The sequence below is a fragment of the Marmota marmota genome, unplaced genomic scaffold (assembly GCF_001458135.2).
Source record: "Marmota marmota marmota unplaced genomic scaffold, marMar, whole genome shotgun sequence".
NCBI lineage: Eukaryota > Metazoa > Chordata > Mammalia > Rodentia > Sciuridae > Marmota > Marmota marmota.
Genome location: NW_025999900.1, coordinates 38,988,223 through 39,009,559, shown reverse-complemented (window position 1 = coordinate 39,009,559; position 21,337 = coordinate 38,988,223). Strand labels below are relative to the sequence as shown.

General features: G+C 36.9%; 1 protein-coding gene and 1 long non-coding RNA gene across 14 annotated transcripts in view; one reads left to right on the top strand and one right to left on the bottom strand.

The window, feature by feature from the left end:
- Sipa1l1 (signal induced proliferation associated 1 like 1) overlaps positions 1-21,337 on the bottom strand; it is a 358,428-nt gene that overhangs the window by 226,798 nt on the left and 110,293 nt on the right. The window lies entirely within an intron of this gene.
- On the top strand, positions 1,850-20,199 carry LOC125615311. Its single transcript, XR_007345885.1, has 3 exons — positions 1,850-1,864; positions 10,615-10,616; positions 20,063-20,199. It is a non-coding gene; the product is annotated as an uncharacterized LOC125615311 (long non-coding RNA).

The window sequence follows — 21,337 nt, the reverse complement described above, 5'->3', positions numbered from 1 at the left end:
TCAAATTTTAAAGTGTAGATAACATCCCTCCCACACATGTCAAACTTGACAAGACAGATTCCCCAGTCCTCAATCTGCTCCACTCACAGGACTGGTAAACACCACCACCATCCCCACAACCCCACTCAGGACAAACGGCTAAACTGCCCTTGACTTTTCCTGTTCCTAATCCCACATCCAATCTAAAAGGAATTTCTATCCCTTTTCTGTTGTGTTTTTGAGTGTATCCCCTATCTCCTCTTCTTAAATTAAGAGGAAGGAAAGGGACCCTATATGTAGTTTACAACTGTGTCTCCATCCCCCAAAGCAGTCTCTGGCATGTACTAAGGTCTTAATTCAAATTAATGAGTGCAATGAGCTCCTAAAACTTTGAGACAACTCTTGGAAGTTTTCCACACATAATTAGAAGAGTAAAGAGGTAATTTTCCAACGCCTAAAACTATGCAATATTCACAATTAGGGAGTGACCACACATTACGACCTCAGCACCATCATTTCACAAGTATGGAACCTAAGTTCTGGAAGTTTATATAATTTATCCAAGATCCCAAGGATCCAGAGAGCTCCTAGTGCAAATACTGAATGATGTGCAAGCAGCCCCTCCAGCTAATCACTGAGTTCCCATTCCTTTTGTTGTATACAACACAATTTTTTCAAATCAAGAATTGAATTAAACTGAATTAATATCAGAGATGTGTACTTTTCCACTTGGGGTATGTAAGAAAATATTCAGCATAGGACTATCTTGTAATGTCCCTTTACACGTACAATTGAAAAGTCCTGAACCAACTGGAGGCTAAAGTGCCAGAGAGCAACAGCAAACATAAACTAAAAGATAAGTCCCCCTGATTCAAAACCCCAAAGTCATTGGAGGAAATTGTTTTAAAATTTGCTTCCTAATATAAACTAATCCTTATCAGAATCCACTATAAATTTCCAGAACAAAGGGAGAATAGCTGTGTGTCTATAATTTGGTAACTCATCTGGTTTCATATTTACTGTTCAAAGATTCTTCATAAAATGAAATAACGTAAGACTCACCCAAAAACATCCCAACATAAATTTCCCACTGGTGTGAAGAAGTTACCTAATCCTTTGCCACCCAAATCTGTTGGATTATTTGGGGGTGGGGGGGGGAGTTTAAGATGTGATCTGGCTATGTTACTCAGGCTGGCCTCCATCTCCAGGGCCCAAGTGATCCTCCTATCTCAGCCTCCTGAATTACAGGGACTACAGAAGTTCACCATTGCACCTGGCTACCCCCATCTCAATCTGAATACCCTGGTGTTTACCAAGTTCCTAGTTTCATTTCATTAAGCACCCTTGACATACCATAAGGGGTCTTCCAAGCACTGCCAGCACCCACCTTCCTTTACTGGCTCAGGACAAGACCAGGCTGAAGGACTGTTGTGAGTAAGCCAAATGGCCCCGAGGACCCCGTCCCTACTCATAGGACCGCATCCTCCTCCTGGCTAAGACCGAGAATGACTTATGAATTTATCAATGCTTGATCATAAGTTCTGCTTAATGCTTGTTTCCATTAGAAACAACAACTAGTTGGCACTTAAAATCAACAAAACAGTTTTTCTATAAACATCACTTCATCTCCTGCTTGTAACCCCACACTGTAACATATACAGCAACATTAGCTTCCTCATTTTTTTCAAGAGATAGTGCCTGGGAAGGGACCATGTCACAGTGTAGTGAAATCTAGAATTGCAGCAGAGGCCTTCAAAAGGAAAGCCTTTCCTCTTTTGCCCAAAGTAACCACATGGCCTCTCATGAGACAGCTGCACCATGTGCACATACATATTTCTGCTAAACTAGCAGAGCGCATCTTTGGTTCACTCACTCATTCCCTACAGTTCTACACTACCTTGTATCAGGGAGTGCAGATGGGAATAGATAAAGAAACAAAGCTTCAGGGAGGGAGAAGGAGTGAGGAGGAGTAAGAGGACAAACGGCAGATGAAAAATTACAATCAAAGAAAGATAAGACAAAGTTGCCCACTCACATGTGCACTGCACATCATAGTTTGCAAAGCATTTTCATGAAAATTTGGCACCCCCAGAATAATAACTAAGTAATAGAGTCATGCTGGAAAAGCTAGGGTCCAGGTTAGGTGATGGGGGAAAACATCTTAGAGATGACTCAATGAATTCTGAGGGATGGATGAGGTCTCAGAGACCCTGCGTTGAGGAGGGGACATTCCAGAACCAGCATGTGCCACAAAGATTGGAAATGGAAAACCTCCAGGGTCAGGAACCTCTGGGCTGGAGAACGTGATTTCTTAGTGCAGAGAGTAATAGGGGCCACAGATGAAAATGAGGAAGATTTGGGCTCATATACAGTGAATGAGTAGCCTTGTAAGAGAAAATGAACTGACAAGTTTCTTTCAGAAAGACATATGGTTCTCATAGAACCAACTGAGAATTCTCATGATGGGTTTTTATAGTTTTTATAGTTCCTGTCTTCCCATAGTATAAAAGATCAAAATGCATCTTTTATACTTCTTCATCCTCTCTGTTTTCACTACAAAAGAGTGACATCTTCTTGCTTATACACTGCTATAACACTTTCATTTATATTTATCTCCATTCAGTTCCTATTTTAATATCTCAAGCTTCCATAGTAGGAATAATCCTTTTTGTTTCTTTAGCATTTACCCTAGAGAACTCAGAACAATACTCACCACGAAAATCACCCTATGATATCACTGATGCATGAGAAAACCAAAGACCTGCTTTAATTACAAGATGGAACTAGCTGGGGGCAGTGGCACATGCCTGTAATCCCAGCCACTCAGGAGGCTGAGGCAAGAGGAACGAAAGTTCAAGGCCAAAATGAGCAACTTAGCAAGACTCAGTCTCAAAAAAAGACTGGGGATGTAGCTCAGTATTAAAGTACTGGGTTCAATCTCTAGTAACCTCCACCCCCACCAAAAAAAGAACTGGAGCTAACAGGAAAAGTATCTATATCCCCTCTGCTCTCACCACACACTCCCACCTACCTGTTCTACCTTTTATGGTCTTAGTCATCTGTCTTTCCTTTGTGCCAGGCACCAGTATAAGCACTTTACGTATGCAACTTACATAATCCACATAGCAACCAGAAGGTACATACTACTATTATTACTATTACCATTTTGCAAAGGAGGACACTGAAATACAGAAACATTAAGCAACTGGCCCAAGGTCACAGAGTTAGTAGTGATAGAAGCAAGATTTGAATCCAGAGTCAGGTGGTAGAGTTATGTACTAAAACAAACACATCATATTATCCCTCAAAATGACACAATATACTTGAAAAGGGGCCAATTTGGGCTGCTTCAGTTTTTAAGTTATGGCAGCAATCACACACATTTTTTGAAATTCTGATATAATGCAACCCACAATTACTTTTTTAAGTCACAAAAAAATACAAAAATTTAACATGTGTCTAAAGCATTTAAATTTGGGTTTTGCATGCTGTTTTACTATAAAGTGCATCTGCTCTTGGCATTAAACAGGACAAAATCAGCTATTTGATGATTATGTAATAAGAATGTCAGTGCCATAATCTGATCAAAAGTAAATGACTTATGCTGCTTCAAGAAATTTCTTTTTAAACATATTAAAGTGTACTAGCTAAACAACAACAAAAAAAAAACTTGATCCAAATAACCTGATACCTACAAAATAGGAATTCTTTATCTTAAAAAAAATTTTTAAAAAAAGGTCAATGCTCCCTTAGACAAGGCAGCATCTGAGGCTGCAATGAAATCTATAAATACCCCTACGCGCGCGCGCGCGCACACACACACACCATTGGCTCAAAGATGCCTCTGGTAACAGTCATCAATGCTAACATAAAGCCCAGGACTGATGGCAAAGAGGGTTAGTTTTACATGACAATTAAAAGTGTCCAAGGAAAATTAAAACAATTAAAAGTTCCAAGGAAACAGGAAAACGTTTCTGTCTAATGTTTGAGCTATGAGACAAACCTAGTTTGCCATAGATCCCAAGATTCCATATATTACAAAAAGATTTATAGACCAAAAACACTCAGAACATGGCTTAATTCAATTGAAATGAAGAGAACTACTATGAAAGAGAAAATTGTTACCTCAATATACTGAATGAACAAATTGAAATAAGTCCATTAAATTTGGTTCTTGTGAACAAAATAGTTCATTAAAAACTAACTGGTCAGCATACTTCAGACTATAAACATCAATTTTAGTCAGAAATAGTGGAAAACAGGGGCTGGGGCTCTAGCTCAGTGGTAGAGTGCTCACCTAGCACATGTGAGGCCCTGGGTTTGATCCTCAACACCACAGAAAGATAAATAAATAGAAAATAAAGGTATTGTGTCCATCTACAACCAAACAAATTTTTTTTAAATAGTGGAAAACACTAAGCACATTAAATTCTATTTAAGAAATGACACTTAATTTAGTTGATAATGTGTACAATCTCTATTGAGGCACCATTTAGAAGTTTAAAAATGTAATATAATTCTGCTAACAGGATACAATTAGAACATAGTGAATTTTATTACTGTGGCTTTCAGCACAGCTCTATTAATGCCTGTTGTTTATCTACACAAATAAAAAGCAGCCTGGGAACTGTCCTAGTTTCTTTGAGAGTTATCAATTGAAGCTAATGTTTCCTGAGAGAGAACTCCAATTTGAGAGGGTACTATGAGCTGGCCAGGGCTCCTTGCCATTCACCAGACACTGCTCACTGTGCAGCATGGGCAAGGCCACTTTGTGATGAAATCAGAGGATCCGCAGGGAGTCTCCCAATAATCCACATCACATCCATTCACTTAGCCAAAAATAAAGGGCAGTCTCTACCTTAGGAAACTCCCAGGTAAAGGCCAGTTTCACGTGAGTTCTAATGGGTGGCAATGCAATGACAAAAGGAAGCACTCTTTGGTAACAGCTTTGGCTTCTCTGTACCGTTCATCTTCCAATTCCTCAGCAGGACAGTGTCTTGGACATCCTTGCATTTCACATATGGAGTATTGTTGTCCCTAGAGTACCTCAGATTCAGCTGGATTATCAGGATGTTGGAGTGTTACCAATTTCAACTTGACACTTGTAAGGACTTATAAAAAGCTGTCAATCAGAAGATTATTTACATAGAGTGTGGTACATTCCCTGCCACATGACCCCCAAGTGTGTGATAGTGACAACCTTTCTTCACCTCACCTGTAAAATGGGAATGCTGTGAGAAATACCATATTTACAGCATGGTTACCACATACTAAAACTCAAATTATAGAGCATCATCAAAGTAATATCTACAGCTTGAGAAAACTTTCCAGCCTCAGATGCTGGGACAGTGAGGCTGGTTACTGCAATGTCAGGGGAGAGGCCTCATCACCAAGAATAAGGGATACTCTGACAGAATGAAAACCTGACAGCAATGTGGAGTCCCACACCTCAGCTATTGAGGACAGTGAATTAAGTCAGGTTAACAGTTCAATCAATTTGATTCTTTCACTTCAACTCCTTATCACAATAGAATCAAGTATCTTGACTCCTGTCAGGTCAGTGCACAGAGCATTTGTAATAAACACAACATCCCTGACTGATAACACATATGCACACCAAAGCAGCAGTGTTGTTTCGTACTTCATCCTACTGCTTCCATTATGAAGATGAACCCAGTTGCCAAAAGTCCATTCATTTGTTAATAATGATATTTTTATGAAGAGGGAGACGTATCTCAAAAAAGAGGTTTTGACCAAAACACTACAGACATATTAGAGTCTAACGTATATCTTCATCTTGGATTATCCCTCAAAAGGATCTAAACTTCTAAATCAAATTTATTAATACATATAATATCTAGAGTACAAAATTCTCAGAGTGCCCAAAATCCTCATTTATAAAAATGGAGGCAACATCTCTTTTAAAGGACTGATTGTCAATACTGAAGCATGCAAAAAATTGTAATTCAAGATAGATCATCAATATAAAAGCCAAAACCATAAAGCTTTCAGAAGAAATCACAGGACAATATTTTCAGTAAGAGGTGGCGAGGCAAAGGGCTTCCTAAGTCACAAAAATTAATAACCATAAAAGAAGAAAGTGATCAATTGGATTTCATCAAAGGACCAAATATGCACTGGGGGAAATAGTTGCAAAACATAAATCTGAAGGAAAGAGAACAAACATTCTAGATAGAATGTACAAGGAACTCCTCCAGCTAAGTGATGATGTGTTCCTTGCTGTTCACAGGAATAACCTGTGTAGAAGGGCAGGTCAGCAGAGGCAAGGAATGTTGGCAATTTCTTCCAGTGAAGAATCAAGGATTGGTCTGGGGGAGGAGAGCAGATTGCCCAGAAAGCTTCTTGAAGGGGAAGAAAGGAAATGAACATTAGATAGACGCCAGTAGAGTTTGAACTACTAAAAAATAAAAAATAAAAAAAAAAAACTATACACAGTGCCAGTTAAGTCTCCACTGAAAAGAAATCTGGATTTAAGGTGGCAGTTTTGATGTCCTATTAAGTTGCTTTCAGAAAAGCTTTTGCTCAAATTTAATGCAAGACAAAATAATTCTAATTTAAATTTACTCAATTCTCCACAATGGAATATTACTCAGCAATAAGAGAATAAAAACATGGCATTTGCAGGTAAATGGACGGAGTTAGAGAAGATAATGCTAAGTGAAGTTAGCCAATCCCAAAAATATCAAATGACGAATGTTTTCTTTGATATAAGGAGGCTGATTCATAGTGGGATAGAGAGTGGGAGCATGGGAGGAATAGACTAACTCTAGATAGGGCAGAGGGGTTAGAGGCTAAGGGACGGGGCATGGGGTTATTAATGATGGTGGAATGTGATGATCATCATTATCTAAAGTACAGGCATGAAGACATGAATTGGTGTAAATATACTTTGTATACAACCAGAGATATGAAAAATTGTGCTCTATATGTGTAATAAGAATTGTAATACATTCTACTGTCGTATATAAATAAGAAAATTTTTTTTAAAAAACTATAAAAAAACACAAAGTTGTTTGAATAAAATTTTTATTTTACTTAAAAAACTGGGTTCACATCATATCACATATTCGATATTCTGTTTTGTCTAAAAATAAATGTTAACTCTTCTACAATAATTGGCCCTCACTGTAAGAATACAAAGTAATATAAAAGGGAATAGAGTTGCCAATAATTATTAAAACTGTTCAGCCATAATTCCTTAGCTGTGGTTTTGTGTAACTGTACATTTGGTTTTGTCTAGACATGCTATTCAGTTGGATCCCTGCCCCACAAGTGTTGGCAGGCCAGTATATAATGAACAGTTACACTGTAGTAGTTTAGGACATGAAACTGACAGGGTTGTTTTTCAATATATAAATGTGAACTACTTATAACAATAAGAATTTTTTACTACTTCTTTCCCCTCTATGGTACTGGAGATCAAATCCAGGGCCTCACACATGCTAGATGGGCATTCTACCACTGAGATAAACTCCAAGCCCTGAACTTCTTTACCTTTATTGCAGGTTTTTTTAATGTAAATATAAACAGGATGAATGCCATATCAGTGTGTACCTACTTTCTCATCTGATTTATCTTCTCTTTTCTTTTCAACTAGAAATGTCAAAGGTTTGCTTTGCTGTTATCTACACACCATGCCCTAGCAGTAAGCTCTCAACAGCTTGAGATGCTGTTTTACACAGATTTCAGAGATTCTAGAACTCTGTCTCAGAGGACTGGTAGAATCTGTTTAGAGTGAACTGCCACTTAGAAAATGATATCACAAGTAAAATAAAATAATTTCCTTTTTCCCTCTAGCAGTTAAAAAAAAGAAGAAAAAAATATACATGATATCTAAGTATCACTAACATGACAGTAAATGAGAGTTTTGATCAGAGTAGCTAAGATGTCAACCAACAAATATTGCTATCAAGAGAAAAGATTACTGTCAACTAAAAGTATGTTATCTTAAACTAAAAACAAAAATGCATCCTATTACCTTTAATATGTAAGGGGAGAGCCTTCATGAATATTTGGAAAGTACAATTTAGCATAGTAGCTCAGGCGTTGAATGAAGGCAAACACATGTGTTAAAATCCAGCCCAGCTACTTAGGAGCTATGTGGCCTTATACAAACCACTTAGCCTTATTTTAACAGGGGCATGTCCATCAACACCTCACAGAATGAGTACAAAGATTAAATGATATAACAGATGCAAAAGTGTTTTATTCAAATTCTGAGTACAAACTAAATATTCAAGAACAGCAACTATTATTCACTGGGGGGATGGGAGGATGCTATGATAGGGATCAAATCCAGGGCCTTGTACGCGCTAGGGAAGGCACTCTATCACTGAACTATATCCCCAGCCCTTTGTTAACTTAAACTTTTCTCAATAATGATTTGAATTATCAAGAGGCCCTCACCCACAAGAACCAATTATAGATTTTTAGCTTAGGAACTATATCTCACGGTCACAACACAATGTGGTAACTTAAAACAATTTCAAATTTTAAATAAGCAATAAAAGCAATGGGAATAATCCAGTGTTCTTCCTTTGTCCTATCCAAGTTATTTAAGAAAACAAATGAGAAAAAAAAAGGCAATGATTTGGAAATCAACTATTGTCAGCAATCATTCACTTGATCAAACATCAGCACACATACAGCCTTAGCAAAAGATAAAACTAAACAATTTTCAAGTAAACTTACAAAACTGCACACACAGCTCCTCCTACCTAAAATCAACTTTCTGCGGGTACACTGCATTGATTTTTCAGGACTGCAGGGACCTGTGCCTGATACAGTAGGAACTCAACAAAAGGCATTCTACCTCCTTCTTCTTAGAACGCTTTCACTGTGTCCCGCCCTGCCACATTATTAACAGGGAAACAAGGCAATGCTTGCGGGAAGAGGAGCATCCATCAAAGTGTGAAGAAGGCATGACAGACCACAACTTGTCTCACAGCACAAGATCCTGAACCTCCACAGTAAAAAGGCAGATAAAAGGAGTAACTGGGGTGATACTAGGCACACAGGGGCAAAGCCAAAAGGGCTCATCCAATCCTGAAAACTGTGGCTTCACAACATTCATTATTTTGTTGGTGGTAGGTAAATTTCTCCTTTAATTTTGTTTACAGTACGGTACTCACAGGTTTGATCAGTGTATTTCTGCAGTTATAAAAGACAAACATAGGGGCTGGGGACATAGCTCAGTGGTAGAGAGCTTACCTTGCATGTGTAAGGCCCTGGGTCCAATCTCCAGGACCACAAAAAAAAAAAAGGATAAACTTTAGAGGGTCTTCTTCCCCAACCAGACAGCAATTTCTAAGTGTCTACATACACACTAGACACTTCAAGGACAATTCTAAGATCACCTTCTCTAGAAAGTTTTTTCAACAGGCTGAAATCATCTCTTCCTAATGAGTTTCTGTGGACTTCTACTTCCTTCATGTCAGAATTCCCCTTCTACCTATACATCTTAATCTCCTTTAAACTTAGATGCCTTCAGGTCAGGCTCTTGAACTCTACAGGGTTTTCTCTTATTTTAACACTACATAAAATGCATACATGGTTTTCTCTTATTTTAAGGCTGAAATTAGGCCATAAATTTCTTGAACTTCATCAGCTGCTACTGCAGTACATTTATTGGTACATGTATCTTTAATCAGAATGCATGCTTGAAAATGTTTTCTTAATTTGGGAAACTGTGGATATAGAAGAACTTTCTCCACATAATTCCCTATTTGTCCTTCAACTGAAATCAAACAACTACCACTCCATTTTTATATATGACAGGTGCCCAGGACATCTAAAGAGATGACAGAGTTCTAAACCTACAATTTTCTATCCATATAACCATAAAATCAGGATTAAGAAAGTTCTACCTATTCTTTCCTTTAACCTTGTTATGTGACCTCCTTTAACCTTGTTCAGTCCCAATGTCCCCAACATAAAATGGGTATGACACTGCCTGATTCACAGCACAGTTGAGGATTAAGAAAATGTGTATGACAATTTCTGGCCACAAGCCTGGGAACACAGGCTTGTTAAGTCTCTTGCTGTCTCAGATGGCTGAAGTTCCACTAGGAAGTTTTGCTCTTCTAAGATCCATAATTCTTTCATTTCCAATTTCTTAGTTCCATTTCATGATCACAAAACTTCAGTATTAAAAGCTAGGAACTGTGCTCCAGGATTACAATTCTTCCACAAATATTCCATTTGGTTATTAGACTGAGACTTGAATCTCAATGTACTTTTCTTCCTGCATTAAATCTACATGTAATTTGCTATTCTAGAGTGAGATTCTTTTCCATCAAAGTTACTCTGAATCAAACACAGGATGAGTTATTCTTGGCATATTAGCCTAAGGACAATTAATTACTGCACTAAAGTCAGAAAGTATTTGCTTTGGGATTTCTTAGATTGAATTCACTGACCAAAACTTTAAATCAGTCACAATGTAAAATGAATGGATAACTTGAAATAGTTCACAATTTCAAACATTTGCTAAATATGAAATTACGTCTTATAAAACTGAAGCAATAAGCACCAAAATTTGAAAACACAACCAGTTTTATCCATGAGTAACTACTCCACTTAAGAATCAATGTTGGGCTGGGGATGTGGCTCAAGCGGTAGCTCGCTCGCCTGGCATGCGTGCGGCCCGGGTTCGATCCTCAGCACCACATACAAACAAGGATGTTGTGTCCGCTGAAAACTAAAAAATAAATATTAAAAATTTAAAAAAAAAAAAAAAAAGAATCAATGTTGGGTCAGGAGATCTGAAGTGCTTACTACACAATGTATGCTCAGTGCCTGAGAAAAATTATGGTTTCTGCAAACACTGAAATAAAGTCAAATTAGCACAGAATGGTTGGGGGAGCCGGGGGGAGAAACCTAAGATTTAATTACAGATGATTTCCCTGGAAGGCAAGTACTTCAGGACCATGATAATCCTCATTAGTCATCAGGGAGATGAAATCTATACAACAATTGAACACATTCCATACCCATCAGCATGGCAAGAATTAAAAAGTATTTGAAGCACCGATGATGAGGGGGAGCCACAGCAACTCTCATACACTGGTAATTATGGTGAATTGGTACTATTTTGGTAAGAGGCTTTGCAATGTCTACTAAATCTGAACAAATGTATATCCTAAACCTCAGCAGTTCCACTCCTAGGTATAGATACCCAACAGAAATGTACACATGTCCCCCAAAAACAAAATCAAGTATAAGAGTATTCATAATAGCATTAGTTGTAATGGCCAAAAAAATCGCAAAACAGAAAAAAAGATGTTCAGAACTAGATAAACTGTGGCATATTAACATTATAGGATACTAACCACACAAATACCCCCTTAGACACAAAACATGAAAAACTTCTCAAACATTACACTGAGCAAAAGAAATCATAACAAAGGTGTATTGCTTTATTCCATATTTATGAAATTCAAAATCAGAAAAAACTAATATAATGGTTGCAGAGGTCAGGACAGCGATTGCCTTTGGTAGTATGGATGGGGATGAAATGGGAGAGGGCATAAGAGGGCTTCCTGGGATGTTGGTAATATTCCAATAAAAATTGATTGTTACACAGTGTGTTAAGTTTGTAAAAAATTATCAAAGGTGAAAACTTAAGATCTTCGGCTTTTCTATATGCAGATTTCATTTTTTTTAACTTATAAGGAGAAGAGTTAAGGTTTCTTGACTTTTTTCCTCTTTTATGATCATTTTCCCTTCTCTTAAATATTTGTATACATATATTTAATTGACAAAATCTGTATGTATTTATCATGTATAAAAATATGTTGTTTTGAAATATGGATGCATTATGCTGCAACCAAATTGAGCTAATTAACATGTACATTACCTCACATACTTATTTTTATGGTGAAAACACTTAAAATCTACTCTCTTGGCAATTTTCAAGAATATAATACATTATTAAATATAGCCACCATGCTGTATTATAGATCTTTCATCTATTAACTTATTAAGATTGTCTATCATTTTTTATTAATAAAAATTTTAACTGAAATATATCACAATTTTTGTGTACTAATTGGGTACCATGGGATATTTCAATATAGGTATACATTGTATAATGTTTAAATCAGGTTATATATGTCTACCTCCAGAAATATTTAGCATTTCTTCATAGTGAAAACATCCGAAATCCTTCTAGCTTGGTAAAACATATGGTATGCAAGTTTTATCTATCGTCACTCTATTGTACAACAGCACACCAGAAATTGCTGCTTGTATCTAATTATAACTTAGTACCCACTGGCTAACCCGTCCCCCAACTCTCCCTCCCCACTATTCCTCTCTGGTAATCATTCTACTCTCAACTTCTATAAAGTCAACTTTTTAATACTCCACAAGAGTGAGATCATGCAGCCTTTGTCTTTCTATTCCTGTCCACTGTGTATATACACCACATTTGCTTTATCTAGTCACCTGCTGATGGACACATTGGCTGATTTCACATCGTGATCAGTATTAATAACGCTGTAATGAACAAGGGAGTACTGATCTCTCTGTGATGTACTGGTTTCAGTTCCTTTGGATACATATTCAGTAGTTGGACTGCTAGCAGATACAAACAAAACACAGAACAAATAAGGAAAGAACAGTAACAGAAAATTGGTGCCAAAAATACAAATCATGCTTAGCTAAGGTAGCTCCAGTACTCTACCTCCAAACCTGAGCCAATGACTAGGACTTTATATCATATACATATAACATGTTACACATACGTGTAACTATGGTGAATTCCTGCTAGGGAAATCATTCTTAGTTCATAAAATAGAATTAAGAATATCAGTATTTCATGGTTTTCTATTAAAAACATCATGGCTTCCAGGTGCTCTATTATCTGATCAAAAATAAGGACCTACGGACATCCTTGTCACCAGAGGTGTAGCCTTGGGATTAACATTAGCTACATCCTAGAGACCTGAAAAGGGAAAAGTGAATTCAGCTCCTGGGGGACTCAGGGTAAATTATTCACCATGGAATTTTGCCCTTTGTCTCAATTATCCTTCCCAAGAGAACTAAACTCATTTTATTTATTCAGAGAGAAAACAAAGCCCAATCTGATTTACTCTCCCTTCAGTCAAGCAATCCACACCCAACGAAAGCATTGAAATCACAATGAGAATCTCAATTTCCTGACCCCTTCCTTCCAAGTAGTCTTTCTCATTAAGTAATTAAAAACAGGGCCTTAGCAAACTAAGGAGGAACACTAGGATCAAAAGTGCAGCAACCTTCAGCTACCATGAAGGTCACCAGCAATCCTGTTTCAACCAGGGACTCTTCCACTTTGGAGAAGTAGGCTCAGTCAAGGAGCAAGCAACCTCAGATAGTAACCTCTTATCCTCCCAGCTTAACTTGGAAAAAAAGAAGAAGAAAAGAATGTACACATTACCATTTTTATTTGAAGTATTAGATTTTACACAGGCTATTGGAAGAATCTTTTGCCTACATTTTAAAGAAAACAGAACAACCTAATGCAAACCCAACATCAACTTTCCCAAATTCCATTTCTTTCAACCAATGTTCTCTTTATCCCAACTTGAAAATTCACATTTTACTTGCTCTTAAAGTCAGAAGGTCTTAAGAACACAAGATTCCAGTTGCCATTTTAAGTGTGTTAGTGCCTCAGAGCACAGCCAGTCCCTGGGGGTAGTGTTCCAAGCCTGATGGGGGAGCTCACTGGGCCAGAAAGAGAGTGGCCACAGTATAAGAAAAATACCCAATCTATAAGGTTAAATATGGTGTCTTGATTAGCTAGGTGATTAAACACAGGAGGGCATAACTGATAACAAATCGCAAGCCCCAGAATCAGCTACTATGCATCCAGTGGATGCACCAGCAACAGCAACAGAGCACCAACTATGCTTCAGGTCCTGGGGCTGCAGCAGCCAGCAAGCACAGCCACTTCCCTCAGTGGCTACAAGGGAGACAGCATGGAAGCAGAAATGATAACTGCATATGAACTATAATCATTATAACCACATATCATTTACTGAGAGCTTAGTATATGCTTGGAATTTTACACGTCATTTCACTTAAGAGTCTCAATTACCCTGAGTCCTAAGTATTAACAAATCTTAGGCAACTTACTTATCCTCTCTGGACCTTGGTTTCTTCATCCCTAAGAAGACGACAACATGTACTCCAGAGGTCTGTGGTAGAAGTCAATACATGTAAACACTTAGACAACTACATGGTGTATAGCAACTAATCAATAAAAGTCAGCTCATTATTATTACCACTGATGGGACTGATGTCATAACCACTGGAAGAAGAGGAAAATGATGAAGATATCAAGAAAAAGTATGAAGTAAAGGAAGAAGAATGGCAGCTACCACAGAATAGACAAAGGGCATTAAACAAGTCCCCTCAGTATTCTCCTCCATAAAATGGAAATGATGCCCACCTGCTCCACCCACCTTCCTCACAGAGCTGTTCTGGAGACCACAAGAATATATTTTTAGCCATAAAACACTATACTAATGTCAAACAGTGTCACTGACCAGATGGACACCACAAACCTTAGAAAACAATGAAAGTTTCATTAATGTGTCAAATAATTATGGACATTAAATGAATATTCTGGATGGCATTCTTATGGAATATCAAGGCTGTAAGCTTTTTAAAAATCCCATTGTAGCTCAATGAAAAAATGAAAGTATGCTAAACTATCCACTATATAGTGACATCAAATATCATACCTGGACTCTGGCACTGGCAGAATTCATCAGAATTTTGAGCAATGCATTTGCTACCATTTTTCAAAGACAGCAGAGAGGTCCAAGTACATTTGGTATCACCAGTTAGTTTGGGCACTACAACAAATACGGCAGATGTGAATTGACTTTTATTTAAGCTATGAATATTTAAATAAAGTGGCTGTTCAACTTTATTCTTTTTATTTTTTATTTTTTTATTTTTAGTTGTCTATGGATCTTGTTATGGTTTGGATATGAGGTGTCCTCCAAAAGCTCACATGGAACACAATGCAGGAAGGTTCAGAGGAGAAATGATTGGGTTGTAAGAGTCTTAACACAAGCAGTGGATTAATCCCTGATGGGATTAACTGAAGTGGTAGGGTATGGCTGGAGGTGGTGAGAATTAGGGCATGGCTTTGGTATATAAATTTGTATCTGGAGAGTAGTGTCTCTCTCTGTTGCCTGATCCCTGTGATGTGAGCTACTTCCCTCCACCACCCCCTCTTGTCATTATGTTTTAGCCTCATCTCGAGCCCTGAGGAATGGAGCTGGCCTTCTATGAACTAAGACCTCTGAAACTGAGCCCTCAAGTAAATGCTTTGTCCTCTATAATTGTGCTGGTCGGTTCCTTTAGTCACAGCAGCAAAAAACTGACTAAAATAGACCTATTTTATTTATTTACATGCAGTGCGGAGAATCAAACCCAGTACCTCACACATGCTAGGTAAGTGCTCTACCTCTGAGCTACAACCCCTGTCCAAGCTTTATTCTTTATTGTGTCCTAGGAAACTTCCTTTCACTACAATACTAATATAAACATTAAGAGAAGGTAGTTTCCAACTTAGGCTTTTACAATGTCAAACACAGAGACACAAATCCTTCTGAAACTATTTAATCTTCTGTTAATGTGTAAGATCACAGGCCACAAGCTCCTGTCCTGCGAGATTTTCTGAATAAAAGCCATCCCTCTTTATCTATAGGGTCTACTTAACTCCTGGTCAATGTACTTTCAAATATGGTTTGTCAGGGGACAGGAGGAAAAGGCAGTATTTTTATCCCTTAATGAGTCAAAAAAAGGATTTGAGGAAGTAAAAGTCATTCAAACGTTCTGACCCAATAACTCCTGTTTTAGATAATTAGCCTAAGAAAACAATCAAGCATTCACGCAAAAATATACATACAAAAAAAATCTACTGAAACTCTATTGGCAAATAGATTAACTATGACAAGATGTAATAACAGAGCAATTAGAAATGGTATTTTTAAAAAACAATTTAAATGAAATGAAAAATATTCATCAAATATGTTAAAAATAAAAAGCAAAATAAACAATGATTCCAATTTTGCTATTAGAAAATACAAAATGCATAAAAATATAAGAAAATATTAATATTAGAATATAAACGAATAATCTTTTAATCCCCTTTTTTCCAAATTATCTTCTATTACTTTGTTAGTCCACAAAAAGAAATCCTTTTAAAATAAACAAAAGAGCACAGAAAAGAATTTGGTTTTAATTGATAATTCCATTAAGTTACTAATGTTTATATTGCTTATTTTATTGGTACAATGCTAGATTAACTGGGAGAGAAGATGTCTTTATGACAGCATTTCAGGTAAAAATTATTTGCCAACAGTTATAATTTTTTTAAACAAAAAGTTGGAGATTTTTACACTACGTATTTTATGACTGAGAAATAATTATGCTAAATAATGTTAACACCACATGCCCATCTCCACACAGTACAAACACAGTTACATAATTAGTCACTAGTACAACCAATCTGAAATGGATGGTCCAGTCATTCCCCATTCACATCTGAGTACCTGTAGACTCTGCCACACTAAAATCATTCAGAGTAGATACCAACAAGCATTTTCTCTTAATTCTAATCCTAGACTCTCACCAAGGTCTCAGACAACTGAGAATCCTCTAGATAATAAGGAGTATGGAGAAGGTCACATTTTGAAATAAAGAAGTTGCCCTTCTCTCCCCTGATCAGATGACAGAAATCTAAAGTTTCCACTCAGATTTTCAGTTTACTAAATGGATTTTATTTTGAATTTTGGGGTAAGTAAAAAGTATCAATGAAGCAATTAGATTGTATGTTGTTTTCCTTAACTGCAGTTAGTTCAAATGAACACATTTTCTCTCTCCAAATAAAATATATACCCATTTTTAAAGTTCATATCACAAATATTTTATATGTAAACTTGCCATCTGCTAACTTTTGATCATCCCTCTAAATCCACATCCTGAGATGGAGGTATCCTTCCACAGTTTAAAACTGAACTTGCAGGCACAGAAAAAGTGCCAGTAGCTCTCAGTACCAGACTAAAACTGTGAGTTATCATTCATGATTCCATCACTTGATACAAAAACACCAACTCTACAATATGTGGAGGTAAAAGTTTAAAGAGTCCAACTAAGTTCCCTCGGTACAAACAAGGAGTGAGCAGGGCTCTCCTCCCAGGTCTGGCTCAAAGATGCCCAATGCCAACACCATTCTTCCAAAACCAAAAGAAAAGAAGATAGTTTTTCTTCTCATCGTCATTTTAAGAACGTGAACTAAATCACATCTAAATCAGTCTCCCAGGTCAAGCAAAAGAAATATCAACGTGGAAACTATGAATGGGAAATGGTCTCTGACACTGAACAATCTGATGGATATTCATTCCCTATTCTAAGAACGACAAATGAGGAGATCCAGGAACTTTCTTTTTTCTTCTGAAGTTGCTCTGACTTCAAAATGTTCTCTTATAACTCCAAAGAAAAGAAATGAATGGCATACTGTTGGTTTTTCAGAATGAATGCTAACTTGATGAAAATTTTATCCTGGTCCCATTGAAGTCAGTGAAGTAACTCTTTGTGTCCACAGAGAGTCAGGAAGGGCAAAAGCTCACACCATTTGTAAAGGCTTTGGGCACCTAAGCAGTGGCAATGGGTATTACTTTCAGGAGCATGAAATACCTGGCTGTCTCTAATGTACTTGTTAAGCATATGCAGAAACTAGACTCCTACAGGGAGAGTATCTGAACATAAAAAATGGAATCCTAACACCACTGACATCTAACCTCAAAAAAGTCTCATTCAGCTTTGTTTTAATGACTACAATAGGTTTTTTTGGACAGGAACTGATAACTAAAGAAAAACATGTCCAAGATTGTCTGCATTTCACATGTTATTTATCTCCACTGGGACCAAGAGATATAAAGTGTAATTCTAGGCTCTTTTGCCTCCTACCTCTGCAAGTGCCAAGGGCTGTACTCCATAGGCCTGTGAAGGAGTTTTGAATTCCCCAGCAAGTTTTTTTCTGCAACAGGAGAATGTGGCACCTCTGATTGGAAACTGTCCCTACTGACTTCATTTCTTCCTCAGAAAAGGGCTACTGCAACTATGGGTACAAACATCTATATCTATTTAATATCTGTCATCTAATACTTCTGAATTCATTTGTGCTCTAAGAGTCTCAATTCTATATAGCAGAAATTATTTTGCCTAATTGCTTAGCCTAACAAGTGAGCTCATAACCATCAAGAAAAACTGTTCCATCATAACAGCAGCACCAGGGAAGGGCTCCTACAAGCATATTTGTTGGTTTTCCAAGGGTTTTTACCTGCCTACATTGTCTCAAGTATATTAGATATCAGCAACATCCTCCACTCTGACTTGATAGGTAGTTTCCACGAGAAAGCCAATTTCATTTTATACTCACTTTAAAAATCCCATCAGATTACAAGAAACTACAAACAAGCATACAATGATTAAATTTTACCAGTTTTCAAAACTTACATGTTGATTAGTCTTTAAAAATTGTTTCCTTGGAAACATATATAAAACTACAAACTATCCAAAATACCACTAAGGTCTTGTGAATAATGCATAAATTACCTCCTTCATAATAGATATTATACTGCAAAATGATATACTAAACTGTAAGATGCTAAATATTTTCAGAGACAGAATAACACTGTGAAATTTCTCATAGTACAAAAATCCAATCTGAGGACTTTTTGAACTCAAGCACTCTATGCACAGAATTTATATGCCCACTTACTACTATAAACTGGCTCTAATGACAGTGATATGGAGAAGGTTCTAAAGGATATTCCGACAGCTACCTCCATGTGCAACATGCCATGTTACTCTATATTATTTTCAAAAGTGTGTGAGGAGCCACAGAAACATAGGCTGTCATCCTAATGATGATCAAATTTTTCAAATAATCATTTTTCCTCACATTTCCCTATTCATTTAAATGTTTAAATGTTTATTTAAACAAAATAACAATTTTTCATAATTAATTACTAGAATTAGAAAAATTCCAAGTTGTCAGGGGGACAGGGTCTTCATTACTGCTCCATGGTTTGGCAAAACTTTGTATACTTCCATCTATACTCTGGGCTTTCAGTCAAGTTAATGAAATCTTGGCTAGAAGGCAGATATGTTAATTTAGGATAGTGACCCCTTTCTAAAGCAAAAGAGAATGTTAATATTACATGCTTTGAATTTTTTAAACTATCCCATGAGATTTACACTAGTTACTTCTGTGCTTTTTGGTTATTTTATCTAAAAAGAACTAAAGAATGCTACTAATATTTTGAAGCAACATATCAAAAAAAAAGGCATTTTAAAATCTTTATCATTAACTAAAACCTACAGAACTGGGAGAAAGGGATCTTAATTTAAAATTTAATCAGTTTTTCCATCAACTATAATGGCTGTTCCACAGAAACAATTACCCAAAATCCATGCAGTGTTCATTCAACAGGTACTCACTTGGTACTTACCATGTCCCAGACACTATACCTTGCCAGGAAGAGATGATGTTAAACAAGACAAACAGCGCCTGACTGCAATGACCGTACAGATGGTGCCTGCACCAGCACCTGCAGGCTCACCTAGAAAATGTGCTTCCATATCAGTCCTAACTAGTTTTGAACAAAGTTTCCCTAACAAATAGGGAAATTTAGCCAGGCATGGTGGCACACACCTATAATCCCATCTATTCAGGAGGCTGAGACAGGAGGATTGCAAGTTCAAAGACAGCTGCAGCAACTTGGCTAGACCATGTCTCAATAAAATAAAAGGAGATGGGGACAGAGCTCAGTAGTAGAGTAGTTTGCTTTAAGCATGCACAAGCCCTTGGGTTCCATCCCCAGTATCACAAAAAATTAAATAAAATAAAATGGAAATTTTTGATTAAGAAGCATAAAAGAATGATCCTTTTCAAATAAAAGTCTGATGGCTACATTTTTATAAATAATCTACACAGCTAAAGGTTCACAGGACCCTTTGGGAACTTCTGGGCAGAAACACAAGGACAGAGGTCACCAAGAAGGTCATCAGAGTTGGCTCTTTTCTGGGACTAAGGAAGCCAGACTAGGGAAGGCCACATGGGATCCCATCTAAATGTTCTGGCCAACCATATGCCCTATAGAAATAACTCCCTGTGCAAGACTCTGAATCTGAAAAAAGACTCATAAATAATCTCCATCTGTGACAGACTTAATGGCAGTCAGTATATGTAAAGTTACAGAAATATCATTATTCAACTAGACTTATGACAACACCAGATTTCCAATCAACTCATAGCTATTAACTCACCAAGCTGACAAGATTCTGAAAACTTTAAAAAAAAAAAAAAAAAAAAAAAAAAACAGAATTCTAGCCCATAAAACAACTAAGTTCAGTGATCTTTCCTAAATGCTAAGCCTAAGATTTTATTTTATACTGAATCTTGACTTTCCTTAGCGATCTCTGTTCAAAAATGTCTTTAAAACTTCAGCTGCGTGCAAAAATATAGCCAAAGACAAAATTCAAGTTCAGGAAGAGAAAAAAGAAATATCGGTCACCTTTACCTGCCCCCAAACCTATTTCATCAATTTATCCCTAATACAATTTGCCTTACATTTCCTTGTATTTGTTTCTCATCTTCTTACTTCTGCTCCAGGATCAAAGGCTCCAAGGGACAAGACCTGTATGTGATTAGCCTTTCTTTCCAACTCTTCTTTCATTCCCATCTGCTTAGAATAGGAATTAAATGAATTAAAAGGGAGTGCTAAGTTTCTAAAAATAGTCATCCATGAAGTAATTCAACATCTCATGGTTCCTCTGCCAAGTGATTCATCATCTCTAAGACTCCAAAGTTATGATTTGAATAGCTCTAAACAGCTTTCTCAAATCTAGGTAGAGATTCAACAACCTCATAGTTTAAAAAAAAGAAAAAAAAAGTATTACCTGAATGAGGTTTTTATTAATGGTAATAAAACAGAAAACAGTGAACTGGAACTAAAAATGGGGAGGTGGGGTCTTTCTGCACTATCAAACTGTATAATGTCCATGATACATTTTTTATTTTTTTTAATATTTTGTTTGAGTTATAATTGGACACAATACCTTTATTTTATTTTTATGTGGTGCTGAGGATCAAACCTAGCGCCCTGCATGTGCTAGGCAAGTGTTCTACTGCTGAGCCACAACCCCAGTCCCTGTCCACGGTACTTTAATATTCTTTTCTCCTCCATCCAAAACTTTTCTTAGAAAAATCATGTTATACATTTCCTACTCATAGATTAGTTATAAAAATAAACTAGCATACATTAGGGTGGAT